Source organism: Pinus tabuliformis, chromosome 5_2, assembly GCF_031772625.1.
Source record: "Pinus tabuliformis cultivar Carrire ecotype Pingquan chromosome 5_2, CPIR1, whole genome shotgun sequence".
Lineage (NCBI taxonomy): Eukaryota > Viridiplantae > Streptophyta > Pinopsida > Pinales > Pinaceae > Pinus > Pinus tabuliformis.
In genome coordinates, this window is record NC_142306.1 from 765,226,038 (window position 1) to 765,239,694 (window position 13,657).

Below are 13,657 nucleotides of genomic sequence, written 5' to 3' on the forward strand. Positions count from 1 at the left end.
GGATAACAAATAACTCTTTGCATTAATAGAAATATAGTGAGTTACAACCAAAAATAGGTGTTGATTTTGTAGATCTCCTCCAAGTTAACTTGTCCTTTCCTTGCCACAAAGTGCACCTCTAGTCAACCTAATGCATGGATAATGTCTCTCACAACAACAAAATAAGGGTAGAATCAATCTCCAATAGCCAATCACTTGCCTTTGGATCGCTGTAAATATATAGATGAGGGAGGTAGTTAATGAATTCTTATCCTTTTACTAATCTAGGTTTGAGATCCACTCTTGATGAGATGATGAACTCAAGGGATAAGAGATGAAAACTTCAAGGTAAGATATGATAGGATTCAAGACTTTTATTCAAGGTAAATAGTTACAACAAATCTCAGAAGCTTCCAGAAGAGGAAGTTTCAAGATTATTTTTTATTTTCCCGAACTTTTAGAATCAACGCACCACCAAGACTGAGCAACTTCCTAGTGATCAATGCAGGCCTAGAGTAGGACAACCTGGTAGTCAACGCTGACCAATGAGGGGCCAGGGTGTGTTGGTCCTAAAAATCACTGAAATAAGGCAGTTTCAGGCAAAAACTCAGGGTTATGAGAGAAGCATACTTGGGGCTTTGTGTAGGGAGGATGACAAAGTGTTCAAAGGATGTGAATGATCTTGTTTGAAGGCTTATTGACCAGATGTGACAAAATGGCCTATAACAGATTGCCCCCTAAAGCGCAAAGTCAGAAATGACAACTGATGACTGAAGTGCTTTACCTTGTGACAAGTCAAGATCAAGAGTAATTGACGAGATCATCTTCTGTTACAATACATTTACATCATGACATCTTTGCTGAGGGAGGCATACCCATACTCAACACATAAACTAATATTACATGTACAATGATGAAAATACACATCCACAGATGACTGATGGTGGACCCATGACTGGATGGCCCTCTGTACGATCATAACAATCATACAATGTGATTTTGTATTAATCTTGAAATCACAACCCGGATGGATGAAACTAGATCCGAGGTCTTCTATCTCATTCACATGACTAACCAATGTACGAGTCTAACCATGTGAATCAATGAGCTGAGGTCCAACATGGAAGACACCATCTGATTACCGACCGATCATGTAAGCATTTAACAGACACGAGAGACACCACCAATGATGTTAATGGCTCTCAAGGTAATGCAAGACAATCCACATGGTGTGAATAAATGAGTTAATGTCGAACACCACACAATCTTTCAGTCGAAGACCAATGATGTAAACGTGTCGCCGAGAGCGAGGAAACTTGCCATTGATGTATGCAAGCACTAAGATACCAAGGAGTGTTTCTAAGTCAACTTCCTGGATAATGAGCTGATGTCGACAGGAAGTGACCCGTTGCAAGAGGGCCTTGATGTATCCCCCATCAACAACACGAAACGAGTATCATGATTTGAGACATAATGATCTGGATCAGGAAAGACAACAATGGAGTGAAGGCTTAAGAGTATTGTAGCAGATATTGACTGAATGAATTTTCTTGAACACAACAACAACACTGAATGGAGTTAGCAGTGTTGACCCAAAACCAAAACAAAGGCTTTGAAACGGCATGATAAATCAAAAGACAAGCAAATTTCCCAACACAAAAACCACGAAGATGAAGTGGAAGAGTGTCGTGTTCAAGAATGACTCACTGACATTAATAAAATAAAGTACCATGTTTTCCCAGTTTCCCTAACCATACTGGTCAATACCTCTTTTTTTTAACAAGCTTGAGGAGGATAACATATGCTTAATTTGTAAATTCATCCTTCATATGAATCCCTTTGAGAATATTTGACGAACCTAGAGGAGTGGTTCGGTCCCGTCATGAATGACGAGTCCATCGCTGTTTAATGTTTTTACGAGTCCAACGAATGTATAACTCAACATCTTTTTCATGTTTAGAGAGTTTGAAAAAGAGACAAAAAGAAAACTCCAAAGGTTCCTTTTCGTAGATAGTCCCTTAGGTCCGAAAAGGCAGAAAATAAAACCCAAAAGAATCTCTTAGCCATGTTTGACTAAGGTATTCTTTTTTCGTAGATAGTTTATCTCAATCGGGAAAAGAGTTAAACTTATATTGAGTAGACGTCTTTTCATTTACTTTAACGAGTTTGAAAAGACAAGTGCTTGCCAATCTTTTCATATATAGGAAGTCTGAATAGAGTTGAAAGAGAAATCCTCCTGGAGGAACGAGTGGTATAAAGGGTAACAACTGGTTCCGGTCATGATGGAAATACTCAAAACACATAGAGGTCAAGAGGCAAGCTAATAAGACCACTCATCGCAACGGTTCCTTAGGAAAGGGTAAAACAACCAAGTGAAAGCATACGATCAACTAAGTAGATGGTGGATATGGAATGAGAAAACCAAGGCTCATCTTGCAGAAAAAGGCTGATAAAAATGACAATCACAAGGGATATGATCATAATGATTTAATTTTTACACAAGCTTGACACAGAGACAAACCATGCTTGAAATAAGTTTGCATGCCCCCAACATAATGACTCAATTCGAGGTATATGCCCCCAAAGCTTCATATCATTCACCTTAGTAGACGATTGGTTACTAATAGGTGGATGGAATGAAATCTCATTTACGAGATCAAGTGAAAGACTCGACTAGGAATTTACGAGATCTAATAAAAGACTCAAATTGGAAGGGGATCCGTTTGATTTTTTAACGAGCTTGACACAGTAAAATGAACTATACTCATGGCACCTTGTTTCATTTTTTAACGAGCTTGACACAAGAAAATGAACTCTACTCTGAAGAACTTTGATTCATTTTTTAAGGAGCTTGACACAAGACGAGGAACACTGCTCCAAAATCAAACCATGGCCTCCAAGAGACCATGGATTCCAAGAGGTTCTCATCAGATGGAATAACAACGATTTGGAAGGGATACATATCAAAGGATCCAATGGAAAGATCAAGTTCCAATGCCCCTAGTAAATGATTCACCATATCACCTACTAGATCTAGGTCGAAAGAAGTTGAGCGGACAATGAAAGTCTCATCTTCATCAGTAGGTATGTGAATGGGATAGGTTTCCACATAATTAACTCGTGGTAGGGAAGATACCACTTTCATATTCATAATGCTTAGGGAAGTAGGATGATTGGTAGTCAAATTAGGACCAACAAATGGATGCTGATCAATAGTCACAATCCTTCTATCATGTGGGAAACATATCACTCGAAAGAGTTTGGACACAACAACATTCATAGTATAAACATAGTCTTGCCCCATGAGAAAATTGAAGTCCAAAGGGCCCATGGTAACCATAACAGATTCGTAGCGACGAACACAAGCGGTGGGGAACCCGAAGCTTTCCAAGCAATGGAGGATAGAATAATAACATAAACTCCCTCATCTATAACAATGTGATGGATGTTCTTATCATAAGCTTTTACCATGATATTACAAGGCATGTAAGAAGGGAAACGAGGTTTTGTCAATCGACTCCAATCAAAGACAATGACCTGTTTCCTTGGAGGGGATTTCATAAGAATGGGAGAAATGCCCCTTGGTCCGGTAGAATAAGAAGAAACAAGAAGAACCTGAGCAGTATGATCCTCAATCTCTACAAAAAAAGTATGATCGGGTGAAGGTGGAATCAGGTCTACCATTTTCTGAACCAATGGTTGGGCGGGAATGGACTCATGGGATCCATTTTCAGAGAGCGTGGGATTGATTAGATTTAGATTCTGATCAATCACTTCATCAACTAGTGGAGGATTGAGAGAAAGCTTTCGATATCCAACAAAAAGACAAGGTTGAGAAGATGTAAGGTTTTCAACACTTTTTAGGCTTCATCTATATAAGGACAAAGGTGAATGGGATGATTCCCTTCACATAACCTACATGGAAACTTGACTTTACCATTTTTCCTATGGAACTTATTATCATTAGTCGATGGTTTGTCACCAACATGATCTCCAGAAGTTGACAAACGCTGATGTGAGCCTGTAGACTGCACTTCTGATATCTTGGGCATACCGAGACAATCTCTAAGAAGGTGATCACCCTTACATAACTTGCAGGGGAATTTAACTTTGCGGGGCTGATTGGAAGGTTTCTCCGTACAAATCGCATTGGTAGAAATGGTTTCCCCCCTTGCTTATTTTGTTGCTTCTTCTGCTTATCCACCTGGTGACTAACTTGGAGGCTTTCACCAGATGAAGAGGAAGAAGAGGAAGAAGACCAAGCAAGCGAAGAAGGAAAATGGTCAACTTTAGGATCAATTTAAGGTTGATATTGTTCAAGTGGAGGAGAATCTATTTGAGGAGCCGTTTGGACATTCATAACCATAGTGGTCGAAAACAACCAAACTGACAAACCAATGGTAAATCCGGGAAGGGACAATGTTTCCATATAAGGAGCGCCAATATTTCCAAAAGAATGAAAAGAACTAGGATTCCCATCAGAGGGGTCTTCTTGATTAGTAGAATCAGTAACTGTTGCCATTAGTCTCAACTTAATATCTACGAAGGAGTTGTTCCACGAGGAGGATGTTGTTTCACGGTCAATTAATTGATTTTAGAAATTAAAGACAAAAACAAAAACAAAGAGGGGTAACTAGGAAAAAGGGTTTACCAAGCAACCGTGAACTGCAATATACACCTTGGAGAACCAAGGACTTAACGTATGTGCAAGCAATATTTTCGAATGTTGTGTTCGGTGTATCACGGTATATGAGGTGACCGACTCAGTTACCTATGGTGAGGATAACAACTTATGGTGAACTTCCAAAATAGTCTTGATGGTATGTGGAAGTGCAGTCTATAGTAGTGTTATCTAATGTGTAACTGTTCGATGAGTGCGTTTCCATATACTTATCATGCGTGGAGCGCCATTCGATACACCTGAAGGTACGTGGAGAATGGTCCAATATACTTATGTACGTGGAACGAGATTTCACCCCCGGGATACAACCCTGGCAAACAACGATAGATCCTATGTTTAACGACGACAGAGCACGTCTCTAGCCTAGACTTTTAAGTGTTTGCGTTAATGTTACATATGATCATTATGTTGATTCAGTAAATTTTATTGTTTATCTTCAATTAAGTGTCAGTTTTGGGGCTCACCGCGAATTTCACCTGAATATTCTAAAATGGAAACTAGCATGAGGAAATGAAATATTTCTTATTTAATGTAAATCTATTTAAGGAAGAGAAGAGACAGAGTATTTAGCAAACAATACACAACATACAATGTGCAAATTACAATTCCCTTTTAGCGCAACTGTTCCAATGTTGATGCACAAACAAAACCCTAAATGCCAATGCAAGATTTTTCTTTTCAAACCACTTAATTTTCGAAAATGATGAAAACTAAAGTGCAAAGTTTAATCACTGATTCAAACAAACTTTTCAAAACAATGACTAAAACATCAATTCATCTAAGCATTCAATAATCAAACAAACCAGTTAGCAAATGACCTAATGATAAGAAAAAAAGAAAATCTAAACAAATTCTTACCAAATGCACTAAAAATCGAAAACAAAACAAATGGAGGCTATAGAGAGACCACAAGACACTCAAAGAATCAAGGAAGAGCAGCTGGAAGAACGCTAATTAGAGAGAAAATCAAGACAAAAGCAAATTTGTGCATGAACAGGCGCCAACGCAAGTGCGAATGAGGCATCAGTGCTTTGCAACCCAGACACATAAAAGGCTCAATTGGGGTGCAACGTTATGTCTCTAGACCAAAGGGTACATTAGTCAAGGGATGGAGATTTCAACACAAACATTGCAATTGAAAATTAGTGAAGGGTCTTCTTAGGTGTGCTCTTCATTGAATGAGACAGTAAAGGTCTGAATAAGAGGTAAGACAAGCATAATGGACAAAGAAAGCACCAAGGGAATACACCGTTCCCCAATGGAGTCGCCAATTTGTTATACGAATTCTACGATTGTAGGCATAAGTATCTTCCCTATGCCTGGAAGTTGATGTTTTCCCTAAAGTAAATAGACAACATGATGAAGCCTACCTGGGATCTGTCTTATGCTTCACTCCTTCGTTGGCTTGTATGCTCCAACCCTAGCTCCGATCGCTATAATTAGAACCTGCACAATCGGACAACATGAGCCAATGATCTAGGGGATCTATGTAACATCATCTAATCACTTTATTCAATAGATCAACATGGAATTGAAATACATGAAATAATAACATCATATATAGGAAAACAAAGAACTCTTTGCATTAATATAATTAGAGTGAGTTACAACAAAAAATAGGTGTTAATCTTGTAGAAGAGCTCCTGCAAGTTGACTTGTACTTTCTTTGCCACAAAGTGCACCTCTAATCACCCTAATGCATGGAATAATCTCTCTCACAAAAACAACATAAGGGTAGAATCAATCTCCAAAAGCCAACCATTTTCTTATGGATGAATGTAAATATATAGATGAGGGTGGTAGTTCATGAATTCTTATCCTTTTACCAATCTAAGATTGAACTCCACTCTTGATGGGATGATGAACTCAAGGGATAAGGGATGAAAAATACAATGTAGGATATGATAAGATTCAAGACTTTTATCCAAGGTAAATAGTTACAACAAACCCTGGAAGCTTGGGATTCTTTTTTGTTTTCTCGAATTTCTAGAATCAATGCACCTCCAAGACTGAGCAACTTGTTGGTGATCAACGCAGACCCAGAGTATGACAACCTGATAGTCAACGCTAACCAATGAGGGGCCATGGTGTGTTGGTCCTAAAAATGATTGAAATGAGGCAGTTTCAGACAGAAACTCAGGGATATGAGAGAATCATACTTAGGGATTTGTGTAGGGAGGATGACAAAGTGTTCAAAGGATGTGAATGATCCAGTTTGAAGGCCTATTGACCAGATGTGACAAAATGGCCTATAACAATTATGACAAAGATAGATAGTATGATCCATAGACCGAATAATTATAGTAGAGATGCAACGATAAACTCCTAATAGTCCGGAAAATAAATAAGATAATAATAAAAAAGAACGTTGCAACAAACTTGAAAGATTATTAAAATATACAAGAAAAAATAAAAAGAAAATAAATATCATTAAAAAAAATAGTTAAAGAATGCCTAGAAATTATATATATATATATATATACGTAGTCTAATTTATAGATGAAATGACATTTTTCACGACCATTTTTCTAGTTAATTTTAATCAAAATCCGACAGAGATTTTTAAAAGCTTGAGTTTAAATTGTTTAATCTACATAATTCGAGTGCCCTAGGGGTTTTTTAGGGTGTTGAATCCATTTATGCATTCAAAAATGTATTTTAAACAACAAAAAATCTTGAAATTGTATTGTCGGATTTTAGTGAATTCCGGTGAAAAAGATTATTTTTTCTATATGTGAGACTATGCCTATATATATATTTTAAGCGTAAATAAATAAATAAATTAATAAAAAACAACATAAAATAACAACAAAAAAAGAAAAAATTAACAAAAGTAAAATTGAAGAAGATAAAAATAATAATATATATGATATTGTATTTCAAATATCCTTATATTAATAAATATGATTATATACAGGGATATAGGAAACAGAACAAGACTGCAGGACTGGCGATGGTGGCCGAGCGATGCTCCTGCTAGGGTTCTGGCGTAACCCTGTTGCCCTTCTCCTCTATGCTCACGCCTATCCTGATATTGCACTTCCGCTGATTTCCTCACCATGAATCCGCCGCCCAGAGGGGTGGGCTTGGCCCCCCCTCCCCCCAGCGGTCCCTCTTCTGACATTTCCGCAAGCGCAGACAAATAGATCAATCCCGGCTCCACCCCTCTGACTGCCCATGACATCGATCCTGCCATCGACAACGCTGGTGACTTTGCTGCAGGATCTGCGGTCGCCAAAGACAAAGGCATTGACCAAAATGCCTCGACGTCACAGCCAAAGGCGTCTTCTGCAACATGCATCCCCAAGTCTGCAGAAAGAATCAAAATAGAGCTCCCCAGTCACCGAATAAACAACCAAATCCAATATATGAAGGATCATGCACTCATAGGCAAGTTCCTTGGATTCTGGCCAACTGAAAAGGCCTTGCAAGGATGTATCGCCTCCAAATGGAAGCCTAAGGGACAAGTTACCCCACAGCTTGGTCCCAAAGGCTTCTTCACTGCTACTTTCAACTGCCTGGAGGACAAGACTCGCATCTTCGAGGGAGGCCCGTACTTCTTCAACTCTTTAGGCTTGTACCTTCGTGACTGGATAGAAAGGTTCAATCCAGACAAAGAAGATTTCAATTGGGCTCCAGTATGGATTCGTATGTACTCTCTTCTCCTGGAATACTGGAACGAGGAGACCTTAAAGGACATAGGCAATGTAGAAATTTACAGGGTAAGTTCCTCAGAAAGAACACCAAAAGGACACCGCTCACAACCAGATCACAGATCAATACACCAGTATTTTTGACGTGGTTAAAACCCTCAAAGAGGGAAACAGTCCACGGCCTGCGCCAACGTGGCTACTATAGGCAATTTATTAATCAAAGAATGAAAATTTACATAAGCTTCTCTCATGCACGGATTCCCCGAACAATGACCCTCCATGCGCGTTAAATAGAACTCATGGACCAATCGGGTGTCAAGCCACGGATCAAGTGTCGGTAATACCGAGGAGAGAGTGAACCGTCGGATCACTACATATCGTGACCGTCGGATTGTAAGTTACAAAATGTACAACGGTAAAGAAACACACTTTACCTAACTCTATACTAGACCAAGTTGAACTTAACTATTTCCTATGTGTCGAAATATCCTAACATCCCCCCTTAAGAACAACTTGGGATAGGATTGAAGGATTTACAAATATGACACAATAGGAGAAGGAAGGAGGCACTAGAGCCTATCCCCCCTTAGTGACAACTTCCTGAACTCCAAGCATATATCGAAGTTTAGTGAACTTCGCCTCTGTGAGAGCCTTTGTGAAGATGTCTGCAACCTGATCATCTGTTGAACAATATTGCACTTCAAGAACATGGTCATGAATGAGCTTTCTGATGAAGTGCATGTGTAGTTCAATGTGTTTGCTGCGCTGATGCTGAACTGGATCTTTGCATAGCTGAATGGCACTTTGATTATCACACCAAAGTGTGGTTGGATGCTGCTGCTCAAAGCCAAACTCTGATAGGATCTGACGAAGCCACAAGGCTTCCTTACTAGCTTCCACGACACCACGATACTCTGCTTCTGCTGACAAAAGAGAAATGGTAGCCTGTTTCTTACAAGCCCATGTAATAGGTCATGAACCAAGAGTGAAGACATAACCGGCAGTAGACTTCCGATCATCAGGGTCACCAGCCCAATCAGAATCAGTGAAACCAACTAATAGAGGAGCTGCTTTGGCACTGTAATGAATCCCAAACTGTACTGTACCTCGAACATAACGAAGTATTCTTTTGGCTGCTTTCCAATGACTTTCACGGGGGTTTTGCATGAAACGAGCAACAAGGCCAACAACAAAGGAAAGATCAGGACGAGTATGGGTTAAATACAAGAGTTTTCCTACAAGTTGACGGTATAAGGTAGCATCAACTTCAGGAGAAGTACAAGAGACTGAAAGTTTGACTCCAGACTGAAAGGGAGAAGGGGCTGACTTACAGTCTTCCATGTGAAAATGACGAAGAATATCACAAGCATACTTGGACTGGGAAAGGGAAATACCCTCCTTGGATTGCAAGACTTGAAGACCGAGAAAATAGTGTAAGTGTCCTAAGTCTGTCATTTCAAATTTCTTTTTAAGGCTGGACTTCACATGGTTTATAAGGTTGGGGTCACTACCAGTAAGAATAAGATCATCAACATAAAGAACAAGGATGATAAGAGAGTTGCCCACTTTCTTGGTGTAGACAGTATTGTCAGAATAACACCTAGAAAAGCCAGATTCTAAAAGAAAGCTATCCATTTTGGCATACCAAGCCCGAGGAGCTTGCTTGAGACCATAAAGAGATTTCTTAAGTCGACATACAAGGCTGGAGTCTGTTTGGATGAAGCCAATGGGTTGTTCCATATAGATTTCTTCATGCAAGTCCCCATGCAAGAAGGCAGATTTAACATCCATCTGATGGACTTCCCATTTTAAAGAGGCAGCCAGGGAAAGAACAAGGCGGATAGAGTTCATTTTGGCAACAGGGGAGAAGGTTTCAATGTAGTCAATGCCTTCAACCTGTGAAAAGCCCTTAGCAACAAGACGAGCTTTATGTTTATCAACTTTCCCATCTGGTCCATACTTGGTTCTGTAAACCCATTTACATCTAACAAGTTTGCGTCCCTTTGGTAGAGGAACAAGATCCCATGTATCATTTGCCAACAATGAATGATATTCTTCATTCATAGCTACTTCCCAATGTGGATGGCCTGAAGCTTCTGCAAAAGTGTCAGGATCATGATTTACTGGAGCTTGAGCCAGTAAAGAAGAGGCTCTTTCAAACTGAGAACGTGTACGTCGCTGATCTGTAGGATCACCGGCAAGATCACCTGCTGCATCCCGAGTAGTACGGACCCATCTTGGAAGTTGAGGATCCTGAGAAGGTGGGGGAGGATTGTCATCCTCACTTTCATCATCTGAAGAAGAAATGTTTTCAAAAGTAGAAGAGATAGGAAGAGGTGGCACATCCGCCGGACTAGGCTCGCAGGCCGATTTATTTTCATCAAATTTTACATCTCTTCTAATGATAACATTTTTGGACTTAAATGGAATAAGTCTATAACCTTTTACATCTTCAGAATATCCAACAAAAGTACATTTCTCACTCTTAGGTTCTAAAGCTTTATGCTTTTCATCTGGAATATGGGCCCATGCTTCACTTCCAAAAACACGAAAGTGACTTACATCTGGTTTAATGGAACTCCAAGCTTCTTCTGGAGTGATATTCTTTAGAACCTTAGTAGGAGTGCGATTGATTATATAATTTACACAATTAATTGCTTTGGCCCAAAAACTAAGACTGAGTCCTTTAGATTGCAGCATACAATTAGCCATTTCCTTTAAGGTGCGATTTTTCCTTTCAGCTACACCATTTTGTTGTGGAGTGTATGGAACAGTATGTTGCATTTGAATTCCATTTTCGGTGCAAAAGTTGATGAATGTGTTTTTAACATATTCTCCACCATTATCAGTTCTTAGCTTAAGAAGTTGATGTCCAGATTGTTTTTCAACAAAGGCTTTGAAGGCCAAAAAAGTGTTAAATACTTCGCTCTTGAGTTTTAAGAAGTATACCCAAGTGCATCTGGAGAAATCATCAATGAAAGTTAAGAAATACTTGCAGCCAGAGAATGAAGCAACAGGAAGTGGACCACATAAATCACTGTGCACAAGCTGTAAAGGGGCTGAGGCGTGCCAAGAGGCACGTTTTTCAAAACTGTCCCGATGATGTTTTCCGAGTACACATCCGGAACAAACACCATCTCTGCAAGATACCATAGGAAGACCTGTCACCATATTTTCTTTACATAGATGCTGAAGGGAGCGATAGTTTAAGTGACCAAATTGCTCATGCCAAAGTTTGCTCACTTCATCATTATGAGCAACAAATACTGAGGGAAGATTTGATGACCCAAAGTTGTGAAACTTATACGACCTTGTGGAATCATCAGCAATACCAGTAGCTACAATCTGTTTAGGATCTCTTAGATCCTTGATTACAACATCATGAGGTGAAAATTCAACAATTTTACCTTCACCTGAATGAGTTATCTGATATACAGATAGAAGGTTGCAGGATAAGGTTGGAACACATAATACATCATTAAACTGACCATTGTCTAGATGAACAGTTCCAGTCCCTACAACATTAAGAGATCTATCATCACCAACATATATATTTTTGGTGTTACAATCATTTAAAGAAGAAAACATGGCTTTGTTTTTGGCCATGTGATAAGAGGCTCCAGAATCAATGAGCCACTCATGAGAATGAGAAGAAGAAGATAAATTTAATGCATAACCAGACTGAGATGATTGACAACGACATGCAGAAAGTGCCATTCCTGAAGTTGAAGTTGAAAAATGCTCCACATGGATGTTATGTTTCTTCATTGCAGCTTCTAAGGCTTCCATCTTCTTAAAGCATTTAGATTCTAAGTGGCCATCTCGATTACAAAAGTTACAATGTCTATCAGTCTTCTTCCATTTGTTTTTATTGGTCTTATCATTTTGCTGAAATGATCTTTCAGTTTGAGGCTGAGTTTGCTTAGGACCCTTGTTTGGTTTAGGACCATTCTTTTTAGGATAGGACTTCTTAGGATTCTTTGAATTTGGTTGCTGCTGGGCGGCTAACGTTGGAAGAGTTTCCAAGATTAAGAAGACCAAGGTGTAAGAGTTTTTCTTGTTCTCTTATTAAAGAATCACAAAAAGAGTCAAAGGAAGGGGCCTTGTAGTCTTTTCCTTGACAAATGAAAGCTTCCCTTGTAGAATGGAAGGTGGAAACAAATACAGAGTAGGCTGGTCCCAACTTAGTAAGGATGGAATAAATAAGGTTACTATCTTCTTTCTTAACCTTAACACCTTCCAAGAGATATCTAAGGGTCTTGAATTTGGACAAGAAATCTTCAATGCAAGAAAAATTATTAGGATCCAATGTAAGCAACTCATTTTCAAGTTGATGGGCTCTAATTTCATTTTTAATCCCAAAAACTTTAGTGATTTGTTCCAATGCTTCATGAGGAGTTTCAAGTTCTGCAATATGGAATCTAAGATCTGGAGAAATAGACATCCCTATCAAACCACGTGCTTGATCTTGTCTATTTTCCCATTTTGCAGCCTTGTCTTCATCTTTTGGTTTCTTCTCTTGGCCTGTGGCTATTCTGTAGAGACCTTTACTTCTAAGTAAATCTTCCATGTAGGCTATCCATTGGAAGTAGTTAGTGCTGTCAAGAATGACTTGGCATGGACTTTCCATTTAAAAAAAATCGAAAAATTAGGCTGTTTTAAAAAAAACGGCTCTGAAAAAGGCTTCCGGATGAAGAAGTTATGGCTTTTTGAAAAAAATTTGATGAAGTTGCGGCAAAGTGCGCGAATGTGCGAAAATGAAAAAATCCGCCCCCACAAAATGGAGATTTGAACCCAAGACCTCTACTCTCTTAAAATAGCTTTGAACCAATTGATCTATACAAAAAATTTGAGAGAGAGAGAGAGAGAGAGAGAGAGAGAGAGGGGGGGGCCTTGGTTTGCGTGCTTTCCTTGAGAAAGCTCTTTTTCCCTACAAAACACAAAACACAAAACCCAACACGGACATGCAAAGAAAACGAACCTTATGGCTCGAAGTTAGCTTTAGCAAAAAAACTAGATATTTTCAAAAATGAACCTTGCGGCTCAAAGTTAGCTTTGGCCGGAAACTAAATATTTTTCTCAATGTTTCTGATTTTCCAAGATCACACTAAGGTGCAGGGAAAAGAGCATACGCATGAGAAAAAAACTTCCTTTCTGTTTCTGATTTGCCCAGATCACACAGAGTCGCAAGGCAAAGAGCATACGCAGAAATGAAAGGTATAGATCCGGTAATAAAAAAGGCTAAATAAACAGAAACCGAAATAACCAGAGAGAAAATAACAGTAAACTGCAGATAAACACTGTATACCTCCAGATCTTAAAAATGACGCAGATAGGGCTACCG